At 41.5% G+C, this 14,222-nt stretch overlaps 1 long non-coding RNA gene across 1 annotated transcript; it reads right to left on the bottom strand.

The window, feature by feature from the left end:
- Positions 1-2,964: 2,964 nt before the first annotated feature.
- Positions 2,965-5,356, bottom strand: LOC117538569. The gene is made up of 3 exons (XR_004567876.1): positions 4,871-5,356; positions 3,823-3,969; positions 2,965-3,165 (listed from the first exon to the last, which is right to left on the bottom strand). It is a non-coding gene; the product is annotated as an uncharacterized LOC117538569 (long non-coding RNA).
- Between the last annotated feature and the right edge of the window lie 8,866 nt (positions 5,357-14,222).

Below are 14,222 nucleotides of genomic sequence, written 5' to 3'. Positions count from 1 at the left end.
TTTAACTCCCTCATATGTGCTATCATATCCTGGTCAAATACCTTCTGTAGCCTCCCGCTTCACACTACAGAAAATACACGTGCTGTCTCCAATCCCTTCACAAATAGTCCCGTCATCCCCACATCTTTCGCCATCCCGAGCCCCACAGTGGAGAATTGTTGATTATTTATGACCTTGTTTTTATTGTACAAGGTTGAAAGGCCTTCAAGCATTACGTGTATGTGTTGTTTGTTGTGTGAGAAAATGAAAAAATGGGCTTGGATATTGATAGCCGGTCTCCCTTAGTGTAACATATTCGGTATCTATCTTAGTATACTGGTGCATTTTAGCATTTAGTGGCTGTGCGTGTTGTGTGTGTACAAGTATGTCGTCATTATTTCTCACCATAATGCTGAGATTCACAGACAGGGTATCTCAGTCCTGCAGGAGCCAGGAATGACTTCACTTCTACTATAACCATCATCGAGCTAACACCATTAGAGCAGATCAAGTGACGTGCCCCGCTGAGCCTGGTGCTAGCTACTGGACCATGTATATCAGCGATGCGTCACAACATTACTATGATGACTTCTGTAATCGTAAAGTTTATATTATTGGTATTCTAAATACAGTATCATATGACTGCAGAGCCGTATTTGCAATCAAAAGATGACAGGTGAGATATAAAAATGGAACACATGGTGTACACTTTGGCCTCTATACTATATATGCTGTGCAAGCCTGTCTATCCAAAGTAAAATACAAATACATCTGCCTACCAACACATGTAATTGTCAAACATACACCTCATCTGTCTTCTAGTGTAACACATAAAGTTTTAATTTAACAGGGGAGTCGAGTCTCATGCTGTAACTGTCTTGGTGGGGTGAAGTGACTTCCTGGAGTCTGCTGGTTGCCTCTGATACTCTCCCGTTTTCAGTCGTTATGCTATTCTAAGCTAATCAGCTGCTGGCACTAGCTTGCTTAATGGCATACAGACATAACTGAAGACAATGAATTTGTACATCTTTAGTGAAAAGCGATCAAGTTATTTTGTTGTCATTGACTTCATTAAGGTAGAATTTATTGCAGGGCTGTTGAATTGGACTGCATTCGTTTAAGCTATTGTACCATGAGCTGGCAACTGAGCGTGGATGTGTAATGATGAGTGGGCTTATCGCTGTAATCAACATGCTCATTGTCACCTTGAATCTCGACACTAAAAATAACCCAACAAGGCCCATAGTCAGGCACATTAGCACTTAACATTTCAGAGCATTTATCAACTACCTACATGTGCTCCATTGGAGTTCTATGTATTGTGGGAAATAGTTGACACAATTTGCACTCAGACTGTGGTTGAAAGCTCTAAGAAATTATATTTGATATATTTTCCTTAAGACTTTCACATACAGTTATGCACGAAGGACAATGCTAACTTGGGTCTGCCATCACTTTAAATATTGCTGCAGCAATAATTGTGGGATGGCATTATCTCTCTTCCTTTTGTAAAGGATGGTACAGTGTACACTGTAAAAAAAAAAACTCGTAAAAAAACGGTCAAAGTACTGGCAGCAGCGGCTGCCAAACAAAAACCCTTAAATTAAAGTAAAATACTTTAACTGAAATAAAGTGAATAAGCCATTAATTTACGGGAATTGTCCTTAAAGATTTTACAGGAAAACACTGTAATTTTACAGATGTATCCTCTCTTTTTACAGTCAATAACATTTAATAAAAGTACAGCACTAATATTTTAACGTGCAAACACTGTAATTTTACAGATTTATCCTCTCTTATTACAGTCAATAACATTTAATAAAAGTACAGCACTAAAACTTCTACGGGCAAAAAACCCGGTCAAATGACTGGCAGCAGCGGCTGCCAAACAAAAAACATTAAATTAAAGTAAAAATACATTAACTGAAATAAAGTGCAAAAGCAATTAGTATACAGAAATTGTCCTTAAAGATTTTAGAGGAAACTTTCCTCTCTTTTCAAAATCCATTGTCTTAAAATGTTACATTAAAATACCTTAAATAAAGTTCTGATGAGAAAAACAGTTTACATTATTAGATTTGTATGATCAAACACTAAAATAAATACAGAACCTAAAGTTCTACAGCTAGAATACTGTTATCTTACAGCTTTTTTCTAACATTTTCCAATCAAACAGGTTCAACAAAATGACATCACAAAATGTTCTGTAGGAAACAATTACTCTGAAAACTTAAAATGAGTGCTGTCAAAATTATCGCGTTAACGGCGGTAATCAATTTTTTGAATTAATTGCGTTAAAATATTTAACATTTAACGCATTTAACGCATGTGCAGAATGGCCCGCCCCATACGTGCCACCAGTGGGGGGGGGGGGGGGGGCCTTGTTGAGGTGGCGAGAGGTTTTGGTCCTGATGGAGAGAGGTGTTGGTCCTGATGGAGAGAGGTTCTGGTCCTGATGGAGAGAGGTTCTGGTCCTGATGGAGAGAGGTGTTGGTCCTGATGGAGAGAGGTGTTGGTCCTGATGGAGAGAGGTTCTGGTCCTGATGGAGAGAGGTGTTGGTCCTGATGGAGAGAGGTTTTGGTCCTGATGGAGAGAGGTTCTGGTCCTGATGGAGAGAGGTGTTGGTCCTGATGGAGAGAGGTGTTGGTCCTGATGGAGAGAGGTGTTGGTCCTGATGGAGAGAGGTTCTGGTCCTGATGGAGAGAGGTGTTGGTCCTGATGGAGAGAGGTTTTGGTCCTGATGGAGAGAGGTTCTGGTCCTGATGGAGAGAGGTGTTGGTCCTGATGGAGAGAGGTTTTGGTCCTGATGGAGAGAGGTTCTGGTCCTGATGGAGAGAGGTGTTGGTCCTGATGGAGAGAGGTTTTGGTCCTGATGGAGAGAGGTTCTGGTCCTGATGGAGAGAGGTTTTGGTCCTGATGGAGAGAGGTTTTGGTCCTGATGGAGAGAGGTTTTGGTCCTGATGGAGAGAGGTTCTGGTCCTGATGGAGAGAGGTTCTGGTCCTGATGGAGAGAGGTGTTGGTCCTGATGGAGAGAGGTGTTGGTCCTGATGGAGAGAGGTTCTGGTCCTGAGGGAGAGAGGTGTTGGTCCTGATGGAGCGCAGCCTCCAGCCAGAGTGTTGTGTTGAAGGCAGAGCTGAAGTCCACAAACAGGATCCTGGCGTAGGTTCCTGCTGTGTCCAGATGCTGGAGGAGGAAGTGAAGTGATAACTATTAGTAAACCATAATGATGGATGTTATTATCAGCAGCTGCCAATAGATCCCCTACATCTTGTATGATGGACCTTTGAAGCACAAGCGCACGCACGCACTATTGTGGGAACAATCAAACGCACCCTCCCAGGCACTGCGTGTTAGCGAAGTACAACTGGGATTTCGAAGAGGAAGATATGCTTGGTCAATTCTTAATAAAAAAGAAAAACCAACAAATTGAGCACTTGAGTTTTCATTAGCAGCGCCTAGCTACAGCTGCGGAGCTTTAGTAAATACCGCTAACAGTCCATTTCCTTAAAATGGTACATATCGCTGAATCTATATTTTTATCTTCAGGTGATGAAATCTGCATAATGTTCCTGTACAATAAGATTCGAGCATTTTGTAATACAGTGAGGAAATTCAAGACCAGTAAATATTGATTGATTAAACAACACTAAATAAAATGTTAGTGTTTTCTTCAAACTCAAGACTCTCTGCTGCAGCTGTACCTTAAAGACAAAACAATTGTCTGATGATCTTTGTTGAACAAGGTCTGATTGTCCTGTACATGTACAATGTGGGGTATTTTTAAATACTTTACTAAACCACATTCAATATTATGTTAGACACAAGTTAGTTATTACTCACATATCAAAGTCTTTTCATCTGCAAGATGGAAGAATAGCTGGGTGCTGCCTGGAGAGACTGATGAGAGGGACACAGGCTGGCTTCAGCAGCTTTCCACACAAAGCCATCACATCTTCTCTTCCATAGTCTTCGCTGTCCACTGGTGCTCTGTCAAAAGAGTGAACATCACAGCTGTCATGTTAATCCTTTGTTACACAACATACAACCAACATGTGTCAAAAGTGACCCGAATTAGTTTTAATTGTAAATATCTTTGCAATAAATTACTTTAACCATTCAGGATCCCAGGTATTCCTCAATTAACATGTTTTGGATCAACACCAAGTCTAATTTTTATTTGTCCCTTTCTTACTTTTTGAATACAAATCATGTTTGTATCACTACACTTCTAAGGCACAACATGGGTCAAACATTACCCGTATTATTTTGCCATGTTATTTCATGCATGGCTGAGTGTTTCTTTACTATACATTTTCAAAAATAATTAATTTTAGCAGTGATTTGGACCAAGCATGTATGATGTAGTAATACAAAAAGTATTTTAGTTCAGTGTGACATTAGCTAGTCATGTTAGCGTGTAATATATAGAGCAGAGCTAACTAGCAAATTAGCCGAACGTTAGCGGTTAGCTGTTTATACTATGCTAGCTGTTGGCTACTGAACATTAACAAACTAGATTCCGCTGTAAGAAAGCTGTGAAACTTTACATTAAACTTGGCGACAACACTGTGATACCCCACTGCATGTTTATGTGTAATTCTCCCGTGTTGGAGACGAGAGGGTGGGGGGGCGGCACTGCAATAAACTGTAAACTAACGTTAGCAGCCGCATGTTAAGCCGGGTTTCCCGGGCGCAACATCTTGCAAGAAACAGCATCTCAGGGCTTCTTAACATTTAACAACTTATTAATTATGCATACCAACTTAACCGGAAGAAACTCAGCTAACTAGAAGAAGAAACGTAACCTTAAATAAAAAATAAAACATTCACAAACTAAGTAAGGATTATCTAAATACATGTTTAACTCCATTACAGTTGCAGGACTCACCAGATCTCAAGTCTTCTGTTCTTTGTTGACGTCCCGATGCTCATATTTAACGTGTAGATGTAAAACGATCCCGATATGAATCCATAAACTCCTGTAGCAGACACACAGACAGCTGTAGCTCCAGCAGGAGGAGACCCGCTCAAACTGACTTGGATGTTTCAAATGTGAACGACAGGCGCGGACAGTTCTCATTGGCAGGTTTCTTCGATGATGTTTATATTAACCAATCAGGAGTGTTGTGGACTCATTCCAAACATGCCTGACTTGTCTGCCGTGTTTTGGCTGAATTCTATTTCAAGTGCCGTAGCTCTGGCTGTCGGCCAGAATCCGAAAACCATACATTATACTGTAAAACTAAGGTTTATTACTGTAAATTGACCAATGGAAAAAAAACACAGCAACAGAACACATAAATAAAACAAGGATAACTGTGACTTATTGTTGAGTAAATAACAGTGTGTGTTTTAAACCTTGGTCCTCCCTGCAGAGATTTCTCCACTTTCTATGATTTTTTTTTTTTAATGATATTGTCAACTGTAGATGTTTACAATATAGTAAGTTAGGAATTTCATGAAAACATATTTATTTACTTTTGTTTCAACATTGGATATTTTGTGTTTTTGTTGGATTCAATCGAATATTGAGAAAATGATTTATGTAAAAATGTTTTACTTACATTTTACGTTTTTTTATTTTACGCTTTTCTTACAGTTTTATGTTTACCTTAAAATTACAAAGAACATCTTAAAGTCTTATAATAGTAATACACTTTTATATTACGAGTTACATATTTAATTACAGATAAAAACATTTTATTTTACGTACATCTGCATGTATTTTCTGAAAGTGCAAAAATACTGTAAATATTATATAGTAAATTTACAGTAAAAAAAAAAGGAAATAAACGTTATTTGTTGTTATTGTCAAAATACTTCAAATAATGTTTTGGGTTGTTAATTTATAGTTAATATCTGTCATTTTACAGGATTTTGCAAGTTATTTAAAAAAACATGATAATTACTATACAAATTTACAGTTATTTCCTGTAAAATTACGATCTTTTTTTACAGTGTACCCTACTCTAAACAAGATAAGAAAGGCAACATTGAAGCGTTTTTCTTTCAAACTCAACCAGCTCTTAACATTACTGACAGACTTAATTCCTCCAGGCTAAAAGAGTGCGTGCGTTTGTATGTGTGTGAGGTGAACATGTTTGCGTAGGCCACAGGCCAGACAGCGTGCCGCGTGGTGTCCCAGCGGACCGCTCCACTGAAACCAAATTAAAATTGGTAATTCGTCACACGATAAATAGACCACTATAGTCACCTCTGCCGCTCTTATTTTGAAAGGGGAGCTTCAAGGGTTGTCTTTCAAAGAGGAGATATTTGGGCCCCATTCTATTTTAATGGAGAGGTCTGAAATTCTTAAGAACGCCTTTAGGGTCCTCTTGGCTGTCCTTGATGGTTCCAACTCTTGTACTGCCACACTCATCATGTGGCATTTGAGATCCCGATTTCAATGGACGGACCCAGACACACTGACAGTTCGGACATGTCAAGGAAGATGGAGCGAGCAGGATTGTGACACGAACTACTGTCCGACAGATGGGAGGTTTTGTACATTGTTGATAAAGTGGGTGAAAAATTGAAGTGTAGAGTGGTGGGATTAAAAGTACACTTTTGGTCTAACAGTGTTGACCCCTACATTTGTAATTTAAGCCTTCAACACTACCAGTAGATGAACAATAGCTTGTTGGGCTTGTTATTGATACAGGTTTTCAAGATGAATAGGTCCAGCAACAACCTCATGTGACCCCAAGTCTAGCTTTCATTGATCTTAATCAGCGGAATCTTTGGTATTATTATATACATATTTGTGATATACAAATAGAGGGCAGTCAATTTTTCTTGATGTCAGGTGTGCATCAACGTTTTTTACTTCGGCTTCTGAAGGAACCACATAAGCTCTTTGAGATGGCACATACAGGTACTTCTGCTCTGACAGCCAGGCATGCCAGGTAATCTGTGACGTTTCGCTCTCTCAAAAGTTGGGCCATTTTGCCTTCATGTGCCAATGAGCAGCTCTCATAGGAAAGAACGAGACCCCACCTCTGACGCTGTATCCAGTTCTTATTATACATCCATGATGTCAGGTGCAGGTGGATGCCATTGAGGGAACTTCCTTTTTACATTAGGAGAAAAATGCTAACACTGTAGAACTTAAAAGTACACTAACATGCATGCAGTCAGAGACATGTAAACGTCTCCGGACTGTTAACTTTAACAAGAGAAAACATTCTGTATAATGCAAAGAGAGGGATTGAAGAAGCCTGTAAAACAGCTCAGTTTCGGGTCGTCCTCTGGAACAGGGTGGTCCTGTCACTCATCTGTCCACATTTTTGTGAGACACACTCACATACAAGTGGCAGTTAACAATCTATTTTGAGTCCGTTGCAGTGGCAACCGACGCATGCTGAGGATTTCAGTGTAGACCCCCCCGAACCCAGCTCCAATGAATGAGAGGCTTGTAAAGACAGGGATGCAGGACAGGGGAAGAGGGCAAAGGACAGGGGACAGGTGGATGTGGGTGAGAGGAGGCAGGAAGGAGCACAAGATTCACACATGCCTCAGACAACCATGAAGACATTATGTCAGCCACCAGGGGCTTATTCACACAGATGTAACGCTCATAAACACGAATGTTTAGGTCATACATATATCGAGCTTATCGAGATATATAGAACTTTGAAGTCTGCCTAGCAACTATACTGTAGACATCCTGTCGCTACGGGTGAACTTTGAATTTCCAGGGTTAACATAAAACATCATGCCCTTTCCTTGCCATGTTATTACAAAACGTATCTATTGTTACAATAATTTATTTTCTATTGTTGACTATCTTTCTCTGAATAACTTTTTCTCTTGGTAATGGGTTATTTTTTGTTATCTTGGGTGTGAAGCTGACCGTTGAGCGGCCCGACCAAGCAAGGAGGCAGAGTCAAAACGTCCCAAATACAACCCGGTGTGGGCATTTATTAAAATCATGTGCACATAGTTCACAGCCTCAATCCTGCTGTTCTCCCTGAACACATCCTGCAGCCACAAGGATCTCATACCACATTACAAACAGGAAACACAGAGCCTAAATACCCACAGACTAATCAATCAACAAGACACAGGTGAGGGGGGAGGAGACAACACAGGGCACCAGTTGCACACAATCAGCAGCAACAGACATGGGTGAGTGATATGTCAACTTTACACAGTGGTATCTTGTACAATTAATGCAACTTAACGTCATGATTTTCACACCCTCAACATATTATTTTCACCCTGATTATTGTCAACCGCTGTCATTCTTACACCAGCATAAATACTTTCGGCTAACTCCCCTATCTTTTCAGGCGGAGCCGAGGACCCGACCAGCACCTGCCAGACGACATTCCAATCAATACGGTTTAATCAGTTAATAAATACTACCTCAATAATTAGTATAAATTATATAAAATGTGCAAATATGCAATGCCAAAGTGTACTTAGCAATCACGCTAATAAAGTGCAAACTGTTCACTAAAGTGCTGAGTTACAAGGCCCGAAGCTCTGATCTGAAGCCGTCAGTGGGTAAACCAGCAAGACGGAGCCCGAGTCATCTTCAAGAGAGAAAAACTTTTTTTTATTTGATCACACAAGATATTTGGGTTGTTAATTTCAACAACCTATTCTAACATTTTGGTTTATTTGTGCACACAGGAGGAGTCTAGACAGCTAGCAGCACACACAAGTCTTTCTCCCCAAATTATAAAGTGCAGTGCTCCTGTTTCAAGTTAATACATCCACAGGTAACGTTTTTCAGATTCTTCCAATTGATAAAAAAGTTGATGGCATCCTCCAAGTCAGCATATTGCTGACAATACAATCTAACAGCCATTAATGTCCTCATTAATTGTGTTTTACCAACATTGTGCAAAGCAAGTGTTGCCAACATGTCTTGCTAACTCAAGCTAAAGTAAGTCTTAATTAAAGAGTATTAATATATATCTACAACCAAGGCCTTAGCAGAATGCAGCTGGAATAAATGACTTGCATATGAACATACATTCCTACAAATGAATCCAAATCCATAATTACATTTTTAGCCGCCTGGTGTTCTCATGGACTGTTGAACTCCTTGATCGTCTCTTCCATAGCGTTATTCTAGCAGCACAATGGATTCTGCTCAGACTTTTTTTAATCGATTTGGATATGCCAATAAACTATTTGTTCTGGCAGTCTAAACAAGACCTTAAGTGTTACCATAGGATAACCTCAGTCCTGAAGACCGTAAAACTAAGGGTTACTAGCTATTATTGTCTAACAGGTTAGATTTATATGCGGAACATCATGCACTTTGCCTTTAGTGACATCAATGGATGCCTTGTAGACACACGCACACATGATGACACCCACAAACTTAGTCTAATTAACCTTTCAAGATGGCAGAACAACATCCTTTACTATGATCAAAGCCATGAGAACAAGTGCAACTCAAACCCAGATGTCATAGAGAAGGCCTTATCTATGTACAGATGGTGTTTTACCTTCATAAATGTGTTTGATTGTATCTGCAGGATTACAAAAGCCAATTATAAAAGCTGTGTAACTGTAGAGGTAGTCCTAGAAGTCTTTTGTGCTGTGATCCAAACTATTTTTTTCCGGCGTCAGAGTGGGTGTGACAACATGGTCCTCTGACGTCAGGGGAGCCATGGCTACAGTTCAGCTGTCTGCTCTCATGTTCTCTTTCTTTCTCCCTCTGTCTATGCTCTCATGAATATAGCCTGTCCAGTGGAGGACATGTGCCAAGCTCTGCATGCTGTATGCAAAGAATGTCCTCATTCAGGGAAGAAGGGTAAAAAAAACAGCAACCTGCCAAGAGTCACCAGGGGACCTGATGAGGACAGAGGAGGGATAAGGGGAAGATACTGCCTTTAAAACCAGTGAGAATAGGACACAAAAATGATCATTATTTACAAATAGGCCTAGATAGAGGCGATATTAGAGGACAGAGCAAACTACTATATTGCCAATCTGTCAAAATGATTTGGTATAACATGCAGAAAAGGGTACGGGTAAGATGAAAGAGAGATCGGGGGGCAGAGAGAGGAACCAACGTCCCCCTCCCGCTCTTTATTTATACCCCCAAAGACAGCAGGGTAAGATTTCTGGCACCAAAACACACGTCACGCTTGCTATTTCCGTATCAGGTGCCACATAGCACCGAGAGGTAGGGTGACAGGGATGAGGCATCACCGGGCCAATGTACTTCCGTACACCCTCACAGCCTTTATGTGGCATTTCACACTGTGGCCACCTCTTTCAGAGCAGAGTGTGTTTGTATGAATGTGTGGCTGAGCATATATGTGCTTTTGTGTACAAACGTTTTTTTTTTACGTTGACAAAACGGCAAGATATATTTTGCGTGTTTACGGGAGAAGCTGAGAGGGTGTGTTTTGTCACCTTCCTCAGTGAAGGAGGTGTCAGGGAAGCCATAGGTTGTTAAGAGGCGAGAAACACTGAGCATGAAAAGTGATCCCTATTGCTACAAAATGTCTGTGTGTGCTGGGCATCGTGCTAACGACCGATTACGTAATTGCTTTTGAACCAACACTATGCACGATTAATGCTTAAAAATATATAATTAAATCTAAGTAATCCAAGTGCTGTGTAATTTATGGACCTCAAAAACCCTCCTTTTATTAGACAATCTGTAAATTGTCCCATACCTGATCATGCAGTTCCTCAGGTATGTTTGACCCAGTTGATGTGTTGAAGTTGGTGGATAGTTAGCTCATTTGCAACTGCAACTGACACTGCTTGAGCTGCCATTGCACTGGCATGCAGAGGGCTGCCTGTATCAGATAACCATAGGCTTGACATGCAGTAAATCATGAAATATGAGCAATCGTTAATGGAACAATGCAGTGCCGCCATAGACAAAGACAAGAATCTTTACGTCAAAGCACTGTCATATTTATTACCAAGGAAAAAAATACATTAAAGGTATATCATAGCAATGTGTCACAGCTGTTATTCGAACATCTTAAATATATTACTTTAACAATATGATACAGTAAAACACACTGATGTTGATAGTAAGCAGATTGCTGCTGGGAGCACAGTTGCAACTTCATCTACTCCTACTGGACATGGCCGCCATGAGGATTAAACACATGAGCATGCACCCTTAAACTAGGGCTGCATGCAAAATCTCATTATACAGAAAACACCTGAAATTTAATACAAAAAGAGGATAAGGGGAGGGCTGCAACTAAGCAACCTGTTAATGTGTTTCAGCACAGAAGAAGCAAAAAGCCACAGCAACCCTGGAGAATGTTTTTTTTTCTTGAACATGGCATCAAGATGAAATTAAGCGTATCTTTAACTCTCAAAGCACTTTGTTTCACAGAAAAAGTCCTTACTATTTACACAGAGAGAGGAGGAAGGGATCAAGCTTAATCTGAAATGGACAGGTATCACATAATGACCGTCTCAGTCTGAAGAGAATAGGAAACATGGGGCCGACGCTTCAGCGCGGGACTTGGGGTTCTGGTCATGGGGCTAGATGTGTGAGCCAGGGGGCTTGGGGGACGGTACATTGGGCCTGATGGGGTGGTGATGATGGCGGTAGGGGTGCGGCCGGCCCACCTGGAAGGAGGTCGTTGGTTGGCTGGCCGTGCAGGACGAGAGAAGCTTTTACTAAGATTGTCAGGGGACGACTGGTCTGGGTTTACCTGAACAAAGACGTAATGGCAAACATGTTAGCTTGTACATCATCACTGGTAGCTTTTTAACAATTGTACTATAGCTAAAAAAAACCTACCTGCTGTGGATCCTGTCTGTAAGCTGTTTGTCTCGCTTTGGGACTGGAGCTGTACTCGTGTTGGATATCCAACATGTCCAGCAGTTCAATAAGTCCTTCATCCCTCACTTTGCCACAACCTGCCAACTCTTGTCCCGCTAACCCACCCTTCTGGATCTTCTGAGCTCCAGAGGAAGCACTTGAGGCCCTGTAGTCCATTTTGGGCTCTGCATGTTGGGGAGCAGGCTTCCTTCCTCTCTCCCCTTGAGCCAGTCCTCCGTCTCTGTCTCCCCCACTGTTAGCCCTGGGTCTAAGCTTTGGGCTTCCCGTCACCGGTGATCTCCTCGGGGACAGCTGAGGACCCCGCTGGGACCCTTTGTAGGCTCCTCTGTGATCCTTGTGGTTCTGTCTACCAGAGTCTGATATGAGCCCCCATTCTTGGCCGGGCTCTATCTCTGCTGTCAGCACATCGGAATCTGCTCGGCATTTCTGGGTAGGCACGCGCATGGGCGCCCTGCTGGCGACTGCAGTGGCTCCCTGAGCTCTGCGCTGACAGCTAGGGGTTGGGCACTTTGGCTCCGGAGCCGGCCCCTGATTGGTCACCACCCCTGATTCAGTCAGTGTTTTGCCCTCGTTTTCCTGAAGCATGGCTCCAAACTTCCTGAGGACAGAAGGGCTGCCGCACTTCCTGTCTCCCATGACGCCAGGACTGTAGGACTTCCTGTCCAGGGCCGGAGATTCAGCTTTTGTGGTTGGGAGCTGTGAGCGTGGTTGACCAGCAGGGGCATCTCTTTGTCCAAGAGGAGGTTTCGAGCCTGTGTTTTCTTTGTTGGGGGAACTCTCTCTGCGAGAGGAGCTCTTCAGGTGAGAAACATGGTTCCTTCTGTTTTCAGTTTCCTCAAAACTGCCCACAAACTGCTCTTGACCAAGCCTGTACCAAACCAAAGAAGACAACAATTGAATTAACAGGCATTTCCCAAACCCATCATGTAATTCTACAAAAGGTTCTTGAATGTGGCACTTACCTTTCATTTCCAGAACTTTTTCTGATCTCTGTCACCGGGCTCACCTTGATTGTGTCGCTGAAGCGCTGAAAGAAATGGTAAAATATTTTTAAATCACCATATCCATCATCATATTAACCTCTACCTACTATATTTATAGCTTTTAACAAGAGTGATACTTCAAGATCCCCCAATGGCAATGTTCTGTTTACTGTAACTTACTAAAACAGAACCTCGGCTGAGCCTTGATCCTCACACGATAAAGAACTCCTAACTGTCATCTACTATACTTGAACGTTATAATGTGTAACAGGAAACAGTTTAATGTCTTGGCTTCCTTCTTGTCTAATTTGTCAGGAGTTGGTGAAAGTATGTGAAACTAACGCCAATGTGGTAACCTGACTGTAAGCAAACTGGAAGGAACCAACTAACTGTAATCCATATGTTCCCAACTGAACCCCAGCTTTGACTCTTATCACGTGTTTGGTTTCATCATATGTGCAGACGCCAACACAATGATGCATTCGGGCAGGGAAATGCTTAAAATGCCTCCACTTACCACATGGCGAGCTCCGTTATTCTTCTGGCTTATTTGCTTCCCTTGCTCCAAATAATCCTGCAACAAGTCTCCGATCTCTGAGTTGGCATTGCAATAACCATAGCCATTCTGATGACTACTGGGGTAGCTGTACCCACTGGGGCTATAGTTACGGCTGTTACTATAGTGATGTGGCACAGTTATAGCTCCGGGGTGATTCTTGTTGTGATGTCCGGGCGCAAAGAGACCATTGCCATGGTGCCCCAGGCCGCACTCCAACTCGCTGCCATTTTTCTGGTTGTCAGTAGGGATATCGTTTGCTCCTCTTCGAGCCTGGACTCCATTGTACAACTGCAAAGATTGAAACAGAAAGACACATAAACAACTTCCTACTTCCACATGTTGTACCCAACTACATGCAAAACACGGCTGAATGACAGGAACTGTGTTTACACAACAAGCAAGTTTTATAATTATCAGAAAACCTAACCTATATTTATAACCGGCACATGTTATTCCACTTTGCACAACCATCTGTTTCCCATCACGACTTCTAATACTCGTTTAGTATCGTGTGTGTGCGCACGCAAGCAACACACACATATTACTTAAATTAACACACACTCTAGGGAAGCATACATAACCTGGACACAGAACCATAAGCATGTTTGCACACGGTGAAAACTGTTGCACTGTTAAGCGAAAGAAGACTATGCCTTTTATGCATTTCTTTATTTTTCATGAAAATATTTGCATAAGTAAATTCTGCAGTTAACGCCAGAAAACAGAAATACCTTGAACACTAGTGAAGCTGGTGAATTTTACCTCTATATATTTACATTCCTAGGTATAGTATTATGCAGAATCACTGACCCCAACTGTCCTATAATTCACATTAGATTCACACTGCATAGACCCGCTGTATGTGTCATGTTTAGATACAATGTGTTTTTTTAGAACAGCATGGAATAATCAA

Source organism: Gymnodraco acuticeps, unplaced genomic scaffold (assembly GCF_902827175.1).
Source record: "Gymnodraco acuticeps unplaced genomic scaffold, fGymAcu1.1, whole genome shotgun sequence".
NCBI classification, from domain to species: Eukaryota; Metazoa; Chordata; class Actinopteri; order Perciformes; family Bathydraconidae; genus Gymnodraco; species Gymnodraco acuticeps.
Note: the sequence above shows the minus strand (reverse complement) of the source record. Positions and strands in the feature narration are given on the sequence as shown.